Source organism: Lissotriton vulgaris, chromosome 1_1 (genome assembly GCF_964263255.1).
Source record: "Lissotriton vulgaris chromosome 1_1, aLisVul1.2, whole genome shotgun sequence".
Lineage (NCBI taxonomy): Eukaryota > Metazoa > Chordata > Amphibia > Caudata > Salamandridae > Lissotriton > Lissotriton vulgaris.
In genome coordinates, this window is record NC_141685.1 from 247,653,256 (window position 1) to 247,669,884 (window position 16,629).

The 16,629-nt window shown below is 47.6% G+C and overlaps 2 non-coding genes across 2 annotated transcripts; both read right to left on the reverse strand.

Moving 5' to 3' along the window:
• Positions 1-6,751: 6,751 nt before the first annotated feature.
• Positions 6,752-6,824, reverse strand: TRNAF-GAA (transfer RNA phenylalanine (anticodon GAA)). Its single transcript has one exon. It is a non-coding gene; the product is annotated as a tRNA-Phe (tRNA).
• A 921-nt stretch (positions 6,825-7,745) lies between these two features.
• Positions 7,746-7,817, reverse strand: TRNAP-AGG (transfer RNA proline (anticodon AGG)). The gene has a single exon. It is a non-coding gene; the product is annotated as a tRNA-Pro (tRNA).
• Between the last annotated feature and the right edge of the window lie 8,812 nt (positions 7,818-16,629).

Genomic DNA, 16,629 nt, shown 5'->3' on the forward strand with positions numbered 1-16,629 from the left:
CAGGTGGACTGCGTCCATGGGGAGCAGGGTCAAGACTGATTTGCATATGGCTGGATCTAAACTGGAACGGCATAGGGAGCAAAAGAATGATGGATTTAACCCAGATCTGTGACTGGCGTGAATGTTTGATTGGTTCAGCATTTCATCCATCATCTCCTCTTCTTCCAGATTTACAACATAGCATAAATCTGTGGCAGCGCCTAAACTAACGCCTTCCCAAAGCAGGCGTAACATGGGGAAAAGTACAAAAACAGGAGAAATATTCCTCGTTGATTTCTTTTTCCACATGTGTTGCATTCTGAAGCACAAATAGAATGAGGAATACGCCCCCTTTGATTGTTTATGTGCAGAAAGGTGTGTCTTCCTGCAAATAAACAATCATGCCAGCGACACAGACACACTTGCACCATGGTGCAAGGGTGCTTGCGTTGGCGCTCGGTTGCAGTTAGGGAGCCTGAGCACCGGCGCAGGCAGACAGGACAGGAATGTGCCGTATCTTGTAGAATACGAATCTAGAATATATTTTGTAGATACCGCGTATTCCTCTTTTCTTTTGACGCAACCAGCTAGAAGGGTTGCAGCGCTGCCCTACTCCTCAATATTGTGAATATGCCTCTGTTTTTGTACCTGCTTCACTCTCGTATCACAGCGCAGCAACTATGCTCTTAAACATGGCCCTTTATTCCTAGAAGTGAGGATATGTTCCACACTGTGGACGTCACAATACGTGGGGTCCAAGGTCATTGAGCGTGATTGGCCCAGGGCGTGAAGCTCACACGCAATCAGTGGGATTCTGCTCTGAGGCACTGAGGGATCAACTCATCGTGTGTGATTATGCCTGTAGTGTGAGTCAAAAATTAGCCAGCATTCGCGCCAAGAATTTTCAGTTCTATTAAGGACACGGAGGCGAGGATTATGCTTCTCTTTCTTTACTGTAATTTTCGCAGCAGCCAATAAACATACAGTTTAGTAACTGTAAAATAAACTACAATGGCCATGATGCTCAGCCTTAGCCACGCCCCCATTAGCCCTATAATAGTCCTGGTAACATTCCCAGCGTCCTCTTTCTTTGCACGAACTTGCAGAATAAGTCCACCAACCAAAAGTCTATAAAATTCTCCAACAGGGAATAACAGGGAACACCGTTCCAGCTTCATTCTTCAACGGAAGAAACTTCATTCGGACTTCATGTCTTTGCCTAGAGGAAAGGAAAAAATATAACAAACCCGTAACTCTTGTATAAAACTGCCTTAAGCATATCATAACGGGTGGGTAAGCATGATCATACATTTGAACATAGCCGGGTGGGATAATCCTCGCCTCCGTGTCCTTAATAGAATTGAAAATTCTTGGCGCGAATGCTAGCAAATTTTTTATTTTATTACAGGACCGGAGGCTTCAGATTATGCTAGTTTAACGTTCTATCAAAAACCACAGATGTAATGTCTCCCACCGGCTTATAATAAAACTGTTTGAATGTCGATTCAGTCGACCAATCAGCACAATGCATGATATCCTGAATGTTAGCTCCCAATAAATACGACTTCGAGGCCATGGCACCACGTACAGAGTGGGCCCCAAACCTTTGAACATCAACACCAGCCTCTTTCATGATAAACTTAAGCCATCTTGCTATAGTAGAGGAGGACACAGGTTTAATTGGCCTTTGGACAGCAATCAAGAGTTGCGTGACACCAGTCGGTCTCAAAGAACGAGTACATTCCTCGTAAGCTTTCAAGCATTGGACCACACATAATTTGGAATTGGTAGGAAAAGCATTATGATCAACCTGTCTAGACATGGTCTTTGTACGACCTGTAAAAAGGTAAAAGGAACTCCCTCCGGAGTAAATACTCTACCTGTAACGTCCAAGGCGCGTACATCCGACGATCTTCTGGAAGCTGACAAACATAATAGCATAGCTAGTTTCGCAGATAACTGTTTTCTGGAAAGCGAGTCATTAGCAGGCCAACTATCTAGGAGCTTGATGACCAATGAAACGTCCCATAGCCCAGAGTACTTGGGCTTGGGAGGGTTCGCTACCCGTATGCCCTTAAGGAGTTTGCATACCAAAGGGTGCATACCCACCGGTTTACCGTCAATGTGGGTGTGTCCCGCAGAAATGGCCGACCGGAAGTTGTTCACCGATCTATAGGCCAAACCACTATCCGCCTTGTCCGATAAAAAAATTACGATATGTACGTAATGAACGGGATTTGGATCCCCACGGGATCCAAATCCCGTTCCATGCACCAACATAGCCAACCCTTCCAGGCTGAAGAATACCTCTTTCTCGTGGAAGGGGCCCAGGCTTGCTTGATAAAGTTGCTAGCCGTTCCTGAAACTCCAGGCAAACTCCATTGTTGCCTGAAAGCCTCCATGCCATCAGTGATATTCGATGAGACAGGATCAACGGATGCTGTTCCCGAAGAGGTCCTAGTAGGAGATTCTCCGACCAAGGGAGCATCCTGGGTAGGTCGCAGCACATCCCCAATAACATCGGGAACCAGGGCTGCGATCTCCACAGAGGCGTCACCAAGACCACCTCTGCCTTCTGTTTGACAATGTGCGAGGCTACTCGTGGAATCAGAAGGAAGGGGGGGGAACGCATAGTTCACCGCTCCCGTCCATTCCTGTAGGAAAGCATCCGTCGCTTCCGCTGCTGGATCCGGTCTCCAGCTGAAAAACCTGGGAAGCTGGCGGTTCAGCCTGGATGCGAATGCATCGATCTGGTATGGACCCCAAATATCCTGAAGCCAGTTGAACAGTCTGGGAAGCAGCTGCCAATCGCTGTAATCCCGAAGATGTCTCGAGTTCCAGTCCGCTATCACGTTGGACTGACCCGGAATATACTCTGCTATAATCGTGATCTGATGAGCTAGACAATAGTGCCAAAAATCTTCGGCTATCTCCACCAACATGGACAATCTCGTCCCTCCTAGCTTGTTTATGTAATGTACTGCCGAGAATTTGTCCAACCGGAGAAGGATGCAACAAGATGTTCGTTGTGGTGAGAGGGTTTTGATGGCGAAGGAGCCCGCGAGGAGCTCCAGGCAGTTTATATTGAGTTCTAGCTCTTGCGGAGACCATCTTCCGCCTGTGGAAATATCTCCACAGCGTGCCCCCCAGCCCCAACGGCTGGCGTCGGAATCTATGACTACCTCTGGTAGTGAGCCAAAGATGGCTCTGCCGTTCCACGCTTCCACGTGACTCAACCACCAGCGCATCTCGTCCCTCACTTCCTGAGATAGGGGAACCAGGTCTGAATAGGCCAGACCTCACTGTAGTTGTTGAATTTTGAGTCTCTGAAGGGCCCTGTAGTGCAGTGGGCCCGGGAAAATCGCCTGAACGGACGATGCCAGAAGACCTACTACTCTGGCAATCTTCCTGAGTGAGATCACTTGCTTGCTGAGAAGGGATACAATCTCCTTCTTCAGATCTTTCAATTTGGACTGCGGCAGACTGAGCTGTGCTGTCTGCGAGTTGATTACGAAACCCAGAAAGTCGATTGGCTGCGCTGGGATCAGGGCTGATTTGGTTTGATTGATTACAAACCCCAGATTTTGGATCAGTGAAACAGTCATCTGTAGATGTTGTGAGACTAAGTCCGGGCTCTGAGCCATAATCAGGATGTCGTCGAGGTAAATTATCATGCGCACTCCCTGTTCCCGCAGGTGCGCCACCACCGGCTTCATTACCTTGGTGAAGCACCAAGGAGCCGAGGAAAGCCCGAAAGGAAGGGCCGAGTACTCGAACCACCGTCCGTTCCACTGAAATTGGAGGAAATGTCGATGAGGAGGGAAGATGGGAATTGAAAGATAGGCATCTTTCAGATCCAAGCGCACCATCCAATCGTTTGGTCGCAACAGATCCGTCAAAAGATGGATCCCCTCCATCTTGAAATGATTGTAGACTAGAAAGTAATTGAAGTCTCTTAAATTCAACACTAGCCTGTGACCACCCCCTCTTTTCTGTACTAGGAAGATATTGCTGCAAAACCCAAGCGGGCTGTACTCACATGCTGTAATGGCGTTTTTGCGAAGCAATTCTTCTATCTCTTTGTCTATACAAGTCTTCTCTGGTTGGGAAAAATGGAGAATCCTTGGGGGGTGAGTCTGTGTTGGAGTCTGATAAAACTCCAAGTGGAAACCCTGAATAGTCTGTAAGACCCATGAGTCCTGAGTCGGAAGACTCCAGTTGTGAAGGAAGTGAACAGTGCGACCCCCCCAATGGAATGCAAAAACAATCTATTGCGCTCACCTGCTGAGTTTTGAGCTTGGAACCCTGCTCTGTTGCCGCCTCCTTGGTATCTGCCTCTGGAGTAAGTACGTCGTGTTGGGTAGAATGTGCCGCCTCTGGTGGAGTCCCAGTCTCCTCGACCTCTTCCGAAGTCACCTCTGGGGGGACCTTGATTCGCGAAACGGCCTGGCGAGCGTCCCCGACCTTGCCCGGCCCTGTTGAAAAGGTGTTGCTGAAGGACACGTTTGATGCCAGATTGGGCCTTATCTAGAGAAGTGAAAGTGCTCACATATTTGGAAACGTCTTTCACAAAACGGTCGCCAAAGAGATTGCTCTCCACAAGGGGACCCGGTTCCACCGTTGCCAGTTCCGTGAGGTTAGAGTCCATTCTCATCAAGAGGAACTTGCGGCGCTCTGTAGACACCGCGCAATTGGCATTGTCTAATAAGCAGATGGCATGCAGGGTCCAGCCAGCCAAGATATCGGGGTTTATCGGGACATTGGATTCCTTAGCCTGTAGGGCCATCTCCAGGATTTTTGCCAGCGGACCTACTACATCCAGCAACTTGTCCTGGCAGCCACGCCAGGCTCGGTCTAACCCCTTTTTGGGGTCATTAGCAAACTTCTTCAAGAAGGTAAACATGCTAGGATCTATTTCTGGAGTTTCCGCAATCTTGTGTGGGAGATCGGGACGAGGCATTCTGACCTGAGTCGGTTACGCACCTCTTTATCAAAGCCCTTCCTGATATTTTGTTGAAGGTACTCTGCCACCGCTGGGGCTGGAACCCAGTCTTGCGATCTGGGATGAACAATTTCAGAGGGATCGAATGTAAATGGGGTGGAAGGAGGAGGGGTAGACACCGAAGCGACGTCCTTCTTAGCTTTCTTCTTAGGAGGCTGCTCCTCATCCGTATCTGTGGTGTCTGTGCCCGTGGTAGTAGTGGTGTCTGTGTTAGCGTAGTGCTGCTTACTTTTAGACTTGGCACCTGTCTGGTAAGCATGATCCTGCCCAGACGCAGAAGGGAGGGAATCTAGCGCCCCCGAGTGAGGCCATTGATCCGAAGTCGCTGTCGTGGGAGCTGGTAGAGACTTCTTAGCGGGCTTGGACTTTGTAAACCCATGGCGTTTTGCAAAGTTTTCCAGCTGCTTTGTAATTGGTTTGAGCGCAGCCGCCAATGCCTGTTGCACAGTCGCAGGAACTGCGCTTTCCACTGCCTTGCTGAGTGAGGCTTGGACCGATGCGTCCAAGGCCTCCACAATCTTGTCCTCCACAGCAGCAGCAGGCTGCTCTTCATAAGTTTCCTCCCCTACCTCCTCATCAAAGTACACCCACTCCTCCATATCCAATTTAGTGGGGTAAATATAAATGTAAAGTTATTTTCTAGAGGCAAGCCCTAGGGGAGTCAGGGGGGGGGGGGGGGGGGTCAGCCCCAATGCACACTGTATACACTTTCACTTTCCACCAGTACCAGACCCCCTCAGCAGGTGCTGTAATCCAATTCTTGCAGCCCAGCAGTAGGAGCCAAGAAACAAAGTCTAGGGAGCGTGTGCTCACTCCAAAAATAGGCAAAACTGCTATTTCAGCCAGTTAGGCGTCACAATCCACCAGCTCCGTTCAAACACGGTGAAATTTGGTGGAAAAACGGCAAAACGACGTGTGAAACCCAACGAGCGCCCAAATCCTACCAAAACATAGCCCAATGGGCGCGCGTTGTGCTGCACGCGTCTGCCGAGAGGGTCGCTGCTCCACTGCGCGTTCGGGCGATGAGGGTGAGCCCCTGCGCTGCCTGCCGGTGAAGGAATCAACCGGAGGTAAGGAAGTTGACCGCAACGCTGTCCGGTACTGGCGCGCGAGAGGCGCTTTGCCTAAAACGAAAGTAATTCAATTGGAACGGGACTCCTGCCCTGCGCGCTGCCGCGCTGCCAGCCAGCCGGTAATCGGCCCCTCAGACGCGGGAAGCACCCGCGAAGTGAATAAAACAGCGAAATAAAGCTAGCAATAATCATACAAGCTAGGCATTCACAGCGAGCACGCTGAAGGAACCAATAAAGGCGCTGCCTAATTAATAAACAAACAAGTATACTTAACCAGGTATAGTGGTAGTATAAGGAGCATAGCACTTATCTCTTGCTGTGTGAGCAGCAAAGAAAGAGGACGCTGGGAATGTTACCAGGACTATTATAGTGCTCATGGGGGCGTGGCTAAGGCAGAGCATCATGGCCTTTCTAGTTTATTTTTACTAAACTGTATGTTTATTGGCTGCTGTGAAAATTACAGTAAAGAAAGAGAAGCATAATCTGAAGCCTCCGGTCCCATCACACACTGTGGGAAAGTGCTCCTGCGGGCGAGACTCACAGAGTGATTGTACCGGAAGGATGTATCATTGTAAGAAAGGTATAAAGAATGAAAATGAGGAGGAAGGAAGGACAGAAGAATAAAGAGTTTTCGTTGTTTTATTTTTCTCGTTTCTTAAACGTGCTATGGATTATTTTTTTGTCAATAAAAATCCTCTGCCGAAACCCGGGATCGAACCAGGGACCTTTAGATCTTCAGTCTAACGCTCTCCCAACTGAGCTATTTCGGCGGCTTGTCTTTATGGTTACGATATGGGACTTAAGAGTATTCGGGTTCACGGGACTCATTTACCCCTGCCTCCCCCTCAGACTGCTGAGTGCCTGCGCCTCTTTCTTTCCAGTACCCGGAGCCTGGCACAGAATATACAGAGCAGAGTCCTTGTGCCCAGAATATGCCCATCACAACCACAGCTACAGGATATCACTACGAAGGGTGCCTGGGGTCGTTATTGTACCCCTAAAATACACATCACAAAGACTGACCAGAGAATAAGCCTTTGAAATACACCTCTGACACTAACGACCCCACCCGCCAGGGGACTGTGCCACAGAAAGCGCCAATCAGAACCAAGGCGCTTTAAACGCGCCCATCCGAATTATTGAGCTAAAGAAAATGCACGGGACATTTAAAGAGCCCCAGAATTCCCGCTTCTCAGGCTGCACCAATCAGAACGGACGATGGCAGTGACCGTCCTTCTAACTTCACTGTGTACAGAAACAACGGGATCATTACAAATACAACTAAGGCCCTTCTCAGAGCCCCGCCCCCTGTAGCTGGTTGGGGTCGCAGCCCCGCTGCTTGTGTCTCACACCCCCTCACACTTCCCAGTGTCTCACACTCGTGTGCACGGCCACGGCTCACCCTGCTGTTCCCCAGACAGTGGCGTCCATGAAAGTTTTGCATCCCCTGTAACATGCAAAATATCCCTCCTGGCTGCTGATGTGGCGGGGTCGCTGCCACCGCCCGCCCCCTCCTCCAGCTGTTTCCGCAGCTGGCTCGGTGGTCCAGGGCTCCCATTCGTGCTTTGAGTGTGGCAGGTTCTGGAATCAAATGCAAAACCAGCCACGGATGTTTCAAAAGCACTTGTTTTGTTATTCACCACTTTTCAAAGTATCCATTTATTGAAATGTGACTTTATAAAAGAAAAAGAGGGCTCGTCCGGGATTTGAACCCGGGACCTCTCGCACCCTAAGCGAGAATCATACCCCTAGACCAACGAGCCAGCTGCCATGAATGGTTTGCAATATTTATTTATTCATTTATTTATTTATGCATTTTTATATAGCGCGGACTTTACTCGAAGGCGTCAGAGCGCCTCACATTCGGAACAGAAATGAAACATAATGAGAGACATTACAAAAGAGCAGATTACTAAAACATACATTACTTACATAAGGTAATAGTGACAATTGTGAGCAAACAAAAAAACATGAGGTAGTAAAAATTGTGAGCAACCAAAAATACATGAGGTAGTAAAGGTAATAATGACAATTGTGAGCAAACAAAATACTTGAGGTAGTAAAAATTGTGAGTAACCATAAATACATGAGGTAGTAAGGGTAATAATGACAATTGTGAGCAAACAAAATACTTGAGGTAGTAAAAATTGTGAGCAACCAAAAATACATGAGGTAGTAAAGGTAATAGTGACAATTGTGAGCAAACAAAATACTTGAGGTAGTAAAAAATGATGAACAACCAAAAATACATGAGGTAGTCAAAAGTGCACAAGAGGAAAAGTGACAAGTGTGCAGTTAAAAGAGAAAACAGAGTATAATTTGAGGTATAATACTGCATAAGTGCTAGGCACAAGAACAGGCGTTACGTAGGTAAGGTGGCACCCGTGCAAGCACCAGAGGCAAAAACATGTGAGAGGTAGCAACCTTGTGTTACAAGGGCAAAGTGTTGTGAGCATGTTACAAAAGGGCACCGAACACAAGTACATGGAGAATACTGCAAAAAGGCAGACACTCCCATCACAGGAGAACACTGGGAAGGCACTCCCATGGTCATGGAAAGTAGTAAATATCAGTAGTGGGAAGCCTTCCTCCAAATAGCAAGAGGACGTGAATTACTATTGGAGGTGTCTCTGGAGGAGGAGAACTTTGAGGTCCCTTTTGAAGGCCTGGGAGGAGGTGGTGGTCCGGAGCTCAGGCGGAAACGAGTTCCAGATTCTCACTGCGTTGCCTGAAAAGGATTGGGCCATTGTTCTTTCCTTCTTGAAAGTGGGAGGTTCAAGCAGTAGATTCTCGGCATTGCGGGAAGGTCTAGAGCCTCCAGAGAGTTTCAGTTTATTCGCCAGGTAGCGGGAGAGGAGGAGTGCAAGGCTTTGTGAGTGATACAAGCGGTCTTGTAGATAGCTCTAGCCTCGAAGGGAAGCCAGCGGAGGGTGGATAACATCGGTGTGATGTGATCGCTTCTTTTGGCCCCATAGATGAAACGAGCTGCTAAATGGAAGACAGACTTAAGTGGGGACAGGTGAGATTTGGGGAGGCCAGTAAGAAGAGAATTGCAGTAGTCTAGTCTGGAGAGGACCAGCGCTTGCACCAGGGTTATAAGGTCCTGCTCCGGGAAGAAGCGACGGATTCCCCAAAGAAGGCGCAGTTGGTAGCGAGCAGATTTTGCAATAGAATTGATGTGGGGAGTTAGATTGAGTTTTTTGTCTAGAATGACACCAAGAGATTTTGCGCTGTCGACAATGATGGGTTTGTTGTTTAGTAGATTCATCTGATCCATCCATGATTGAACCGGGGGAGGAGAGAGTGAGGAGGAGAAGAGGAGGAATTCAGTTTTGGAGGGATTCAGAATCAATTGATGAGATGACATCCAGTTTTGAATGGAGTCAAGAGTAGATCTTAGGATGGAGAGATCATGAGTGGAGGCAACCTTGAGGTAGAGTTGAGTGTCATCTGCATAGAGATGATAGTGAATCCCGGATTTGCTTAGGAGGTTTCCCAGTGGTTCTAAGTAGAGATTGAACAGTGTGGGTGCAAGTATAGAGCCTTGGGGAACACCTTGACCCACCGCCACAGGAGAAGAAAGACTGTTCGCTATTTTGATCATTTGAGATCTGTCAGAGAGGAAGGATGCAAACCATTTAAGCACAGTGCCCTCCATGCCCATTCTCTGTTGAAGAATATTGAGGAGGGTGTTGTGATTAACAGTGTCGAAGGCTGCGGAGAGGTCAAGGAGAATTAGCAGACAGGACCCCCCTGAGTCGAGCATCCTCAGCGCATCATCAACCACTTGCAGTAGGGCTGTTTCATTGCTGCAGTTTTGGATGAAGCCGGACTGAAAATTGTCAAGAAGATCATTGTCCTTGATATGACGAGAGAGTTGTTTGGCTACACATCTTTCCGTGATCTTTGCAAGAAAGGGAAGGTTAGTAATGGGGCGGAAGTTGTTGAGGTCATTCGCATCAGCAGTGGGCTTTTTCAGCAGAGGGGTGACCTGCCCAGTTTTGAAGGGGACAGGAAGAATATGACATATGTGTTGTTCATATTCAGTGCAATGCTATCTGTTTTATAGGTATTGTAGCCTGTACCCACCTTAAACCAGCCCGGGACTCCCTGAGGACAGAAGGACCTCCATGTCAGAGTCTCCTGGTTCAGATAATCTGCTGTTAGCAAATACCTGCTTCCTTTTATTCAAAACTACAAAGAGAAAGGAAACACCCATCACACACAACTCTTCACAGATTATTGTAGGAGAGGATCACACATTGCGTCAGTCAGGGCTTTAAGTGGGATAAAAAAACGGGGCGTCTCTCAATGGGGCGACGCCAATGTAACTAAGGTCATGGATTAAAAACGCTTAACCCCTTCGATGCTGTACTCCAGTACTGTACTTCTCTTTCGGTTGAACCTTTTGTCTGGTGTTTTGATTACTGAAGCATAGTCGTCTATAATTAAGGAATCACCATTATCACCCCCACTTACATGAGTGCTCATTAGCTATGGGGGCAAAGTCTTCAAAATACTTCTCCCTTCAGTACCCAACTTGTACCCAAGTAAGGCTTTCTTCTTCTTAGAAAGGAACGTGTCCCCATCTATCGCCTCAAGATAAGCAACAAATGTCTCCTTCCACTGCTGACAATTAAAAGGAGCAGTACCGGGTGATAGCAAAAAGGAAGGTGGCGCGAGAACTCGATCCATTGGGTGGCCGTGCGTGGTAGAGTTGCTGCCCCAGAAATCACAACCCAATAAAATACCTGTCTGCACGTAGGAATTGCCTTATGAGAAAATTTACTACCAGCTGTGTTGGAAAAGACACAGCTCAATACACTTAAAGGAGTACAAGGTGATGTGCAAACTCCATACACATGTGAGTCAGACTCACAATAAACAGAGAATTCTGGTAAGAAATATAGATGCACTTGTAAAAATAAAAAAAGAACCTCCAAGGTGATTTGTTTTGGAGTTCACCAGCTGTTGTTAGACCCGGAATCCCTGGTTGGCTGAGGTAGGTCCCTTAGGCTAAAGAGGGACCGGCGGTTTCACATCAGGAAAAGGAAGGTCACCTTCTGAGATTGCCCCGCTCACCCCCTTGGTAGCCAGGCTTATCTTCAAGGCAAATGTGTAAAGTATTTGCAACCACGCTCACAGCAACCCAATGATGACACCACAAATAGACTCCACACGAGTTTTATAAAAACAAGGATACATTTTAAATAAAAAGATATACAATAAGACCACACAATATAAATCCAACATATGAATATGTGTACTATCTCTTCTGGCCGGTTGTTAGGCCAGCCAGCCCTTTTAAGATCTGGCGGTATTAATGAGCATTTCTAAACATTCTCCTGTAATCCTAATATCATGTTATACAGTTCGTAATACTAGAATCGGGCACTTTTGCAATGTATAAATAATGTAATGCGTAAAGCAACAATCAGACACTCTGCAATGTAAAAAGAATGCAATGCGTAATGCAACAATCTGGCAGTTTGTTATGCATAAATAATGCCATGCATCATACACTAATCAGGTACTCCGTTATGCACAAATGATGCAATGTGTATTATGACAGTCAGGTACTCGGTTATGCAATAAATGGAATAAGGCGTAATACACTCAGGCACTGATCACTGTGCCTTAGGTGGTCTCACCGCCACTCCTTCTGACTTACAGTCAGCCTCTCAACAGTCGCCCCAACACAGGTACAGTGTAATTAAAAAGTGCAGCTCCTCACTCCGAGTCCTGTACTGCCACTCCCTTGTATTGAAAGTGAGAGGTACCCCTTAAATGAATCAAGGGGACTGAGGTTGGAACCCCTAAGAGAATTACTATCCCCTTGATCTGAATCCACAATTTAGTACATCAATAAACAGTATATAGCCAAATGTTAGGAAAACTGCTGTATTTTTTATTCAATACATTTTTTATTTTTTTTACAATTCATATTAAAAGCACAATAAAATACACATCCGATAAAGGATCAATTAAAAGAATTAAACACAAAATGAAATAAAATTAAACTAACACAAAATCAATCATGACCCGCATAATCAATAAAACACACACAGAAGCATGTAAGACATGAAAAATTGTTCAATACAGTTAGTACATCCAAATGATGACACTTTGTATTATACAATGATTAAATCTGTGTTCCAACAGAAGTGTCAGGATCATGGATTGTACAGGAAAAGTGCATCGACGCGTTTCGATGGATACGTTAAATTACACCATCTTTTTCAAGACTTAATCTTATATTCTATCATGTAAACGGGGTCAAGATTAAAGTTTCACCCTGTATGAATGTAGGAAGGTGGATACCTGACTATGGTTACCCCAGATGTTTTGCCTAGTGTTTAGCTGGTTTTCGACTTAGTTGGCCTGGGATCCTGCTAATCAGGGCCCCATGCTATCTGCTCTCTCTTTATAATGGACTCCATGTACCCTAGGTACATCACCAATTGGGTATTGGGTCACCTTATCAGCCCCTGTACAGTGTACTATAGGTACCCAGGGCATATGTGCATCCAAGGCCTACCAGGGGCTGCAGCATATCTTTTGCCATCCCTGGCTGCCCATCCAAACTGACACAACTGGCTGATCACTCAGCAGGGGCAAGGTGGTGTAATCACTCCTTGCTTAGATATAGTATACCTATGTCTAAACCTATATCTGGACACATAGGCACCTATAAGTCACTCTTATGGCAGGCCTTAACAATCCTGGAGGCAGAGTGCTTGGTTTTATGTGAGATGGTGCTCTAGCATGAGCTGAGCCTGTCTGCAGCTTTCGGAACCATGTCCTGATAGCTGTTCTGGGATATAGCCATACCATATACTCTTAAGTGCATTATAAACCTCACGGTTAAATGCTATCTATGGTTTGGCTTTATCAAAACATGTTGTGTAAGGTGTCATAAGCTTTGGAATACTACCCCCCGCCAGTCCTGGTGATGGGGGTAGCATTCCACCCTTCGAGAGGGAGAAGACATATTACTTTCCTTAAACGCGGTTAAATCTAACCAGAGCCTCAGCATCACAAAATGGATGCTGCTGCCACAGACACAAGTTTGGCCTCCTGCTGCTGACCAAAACTCCGGCAGGGGAGGCCTGGACAAAAGGTTTCCTGTCACAGGGATGTGCTAGCACCACCCAGACAGGCGATAGTGGATTGGGGCAGGGAGGGCTGAATGAAACTAGACACTGCCTGGGGCACACAAGGTGTCCCATGCAAAGTCCAGTTCAAACCGGTGCTGGGGCACTCAGCCCCAGCTCTGGCGCAAAACTGGACAAAGGGAAAGTGGTGTAACCACCCCCTTCCTGGGTCCCACCAATAGGAGGGACCTAGCAGGAGATCCAGCCCCTTAATTTGGAATAAAGGTAGGAGCTGTGCCCATAGACATTAGATCATCCTGAATGAAACTTTGATACAAAACTCTGGACCCTTCGACATCCTACTCGACGTAGAAGACTGAAGAATCTCCCTTGTGGTCAAGGAGTGGCCACCCTGCAAAAGCAGGCACCATCAGCGCTCAAAGGTTTTCTTTGCTGTTGCTCCTGCCGGAGTTCGAATGACAGAGACCAACAAGACCTGGACTTCCAGACTTCCAACAGCCCGATCCACAGTCCCAGCAAAGCTTAGACCCGTGGAGGCGACGTGAGATGTGGGACCGGCCATCTTGAAAAGCCAGCAAAGTGCTTCCTGTGCAGCTCCTGAGGCACTCTCGAAGCTGTGCATTGGGGTTTGAGAAGCCCCAGCCCGAGCAGCTTTTGCACTAAAGATCCCCTCTCCACACTCATCGAGTGCTGCGTGAGGCCCTTTTGCATTTTTCCTGCTTGACGCGTTGTCCGGTCACTTGCCCATTGCCTAGTGGCCTCTGTGATGACGATCCTTCAAATTTACACTGTTGGTCTGGTTGCTCCAGACTGGCCCTCGCTCCCCTGAAAAGGAGCAGCTGATCTGACATTGCTGGTCCGATCCAGAACCATCTCCGAATCCTATGTGGGATGCATTTGCCAAGGCCTGTTGACTCTGATTCAAGAACCGACATCGCCGACAGCGAGAGCCTTTGTAAGACAGTCCGTGTCCACCTCCTGGTTGTTGTCGGTCCTTCCTGGTCTACTTGGCAGTGGAGACAAACTTCACCACATCATCTGATCGCAACCCGACATCGCCTGGTTCCTTCCTGGCTTCATCCTGGTCACTGGCTAGTGACCCAGACTCTGTCCCCTCTGCTTTCAGGTACTCTACATCTTTGAGCCACCCTTGGATCCAACCGGACTCTTCTCTCCTGGTCGCCTGCAGCATCTTTTCCTCCAGGCTCCATAGAACTCCACGACGAAACCCGACGCACTTTGACACCTATGCACCCGCTTCCTGTGGGTGAGGTAACGAGAGTACTCCGGTGCTCCTGTAGTGGTTTACACCTCTAGTGTCCTAGTTTTAAGTGGTTAAGTTCTAGTCCAGTCAGAAGACTTCTAAATCAGTAACTTTCTAACTTTTATGCAATATTGACTTCGGTTGGTGCACACGGTTGCCTACAGACACTGCACCCGTATTCTGTGGGTCTCCCCCGACCTAACCCTCATTAGTCCAGTGTAGCCCCAGCGATTCTCAAGGCCCTAGGCCTTACCATTGTTCATGACGTGGTTCTTATACCACTATTTTAGTATATGGTTTGAGGGGCCACCCGACCTATCCATATTTGTGCAACTTTTGTATGTTATATGAAGTTCTTTGTTTAACGCTTGTGCTTCTGTCCTCATAAAGAGTACAGGGAATTATTCTAGTAATAAATACATATATTTTATAATATATAACTTGTGTGGTGTCCTTTCATTTGATGTTAAAAGGATAGCATATGGTAAAACAGCTGGCTTCACATGCCCTCTTGAGTTTAGCCTAAGACTGCTTTTGTCCATGCTACCCCTAGGATAGCTGGTCTATTAGGTTGACTTACAACCAATCACCATAAGGGTTGTTTGGACTGGTGCAAGGTGCTCACTAGAATAGTGATCATCATATACCAGGCCAACTTCTCACAATGAATGAAAAACGATGTACTTAATATGCGGACTTCTTTGGCATAATTCGTGGGAGAGCATACTCTTCTATTATGAGATTTCAGATAGCGGATCTGTTTTGTTGCAGATCTGTGACAGCAATCTTGTCGCAAAGAAGTCTTTATAAATTGGGCTTCTGTTTAGGGGATCAAGATAGATCACTCCATTCAGATAAGTTTGCTGCTAATAGCTAGCGTCCCGTCCCCTCTGGGGTCCCGCATTGCAATCCCTTGGCAATACAGGCTGCGATACGAGTCGAAACAGAGGCTTGCGCTGCCGGAATGAGAGAGAGTCGGAGAGAGTCTCCCTCCGAACCCGCACCCCGCCCCCAGAGTCGACACACGTTACCTGGGGGGCGCAAATTCACTCTACTCTTCTCGTCCAGCGGCTGGGCATCCAATGCAATCCTTGTGAATTGGGAACTGCGGAATCGGGCCGGCGGCTCAGCTCCTCCGGGGCTTCCGGACCAGGCTGCTACGATTACGAAGATCTTAGGCTGCCACAGGGCACATGCACACAGCGTCGCTGGGACTTCCTTGAGCTTCAGGTTCGCGATCACCGGGCACTCCACACGAAGGTCTTAGGCTCCCCTTAAAAATCATCAAAGCTTTGAAGTCTGGATTCCCTAAGGACCCTTGTGCAGCCAGATTCCTTGCTGCAGCCGTTGACATTATTAATCCGGAAGTTCACCGAATTATTAATATGTCCCTCAGTGAGGCAACAGTCCCTATGTCATGGAAGCAGGCCCTGATTCTCCCTCTTCTCAAGAAGCCGGTGCTGGATCCTGCAATACCCGGGAATTATATCTCTATCTCGCTGTCGCCCAGTTTAGCCAAGGTATGCGAGAAAGTAGTCACCAACCAGCTTACCAACTATGTTGAGGCATTTGGCCTGCTGCACCCAGCACAATCTGGCTTCAGGAGAGCCTTCAGTACGGAATCTGCTTTGGTAGAAGGGGCAGAGGCTATAAGAGAGTGTTTGGATGCCGGCGGGAGGGCTGCATTAGGAATGCTTGACCTCTCGGCGGCATTTGACACAGTGCTGCATGCTCTGCTTATAAATCGCCTCTCGGAGATCGGCGTCTCTGGTTCTGTCTGGGGTTGGATTAGGTCCTTCCTTGAAGCCCGCACGAGCAGGTCTGGCTCCCTCCCTGTGCCTCTGAGCGTCAGCAGCTGGTTACTGGTGTCCGGCAGGATTCATCCCTTAGTCCCCTGTTATTCAACATCTATGTTACCCCACTGGTTTTTCTGACGGAATCATTGGGGGCTAAGGTGATGGCTTACGCCGATGATACCCAGATGTTATTCTTTTGGGGAAAGCAGGATGATTTGGTCCAGGCGGCACAACATTGCCTTGCCTCTGTCTTCCATTGGCTGGCCCAGGCCCAGCTGAAGTGCAATTAAGGGAAGTCTGAGCTTCTGTTGTATGGAACTTTTTGCGGCCAACTTCAGAGCTAAGCTGTGGCTTTCCTCTGCCGAGTGCAGAGAACAATAGTGCTAAAAATGTAGCGATC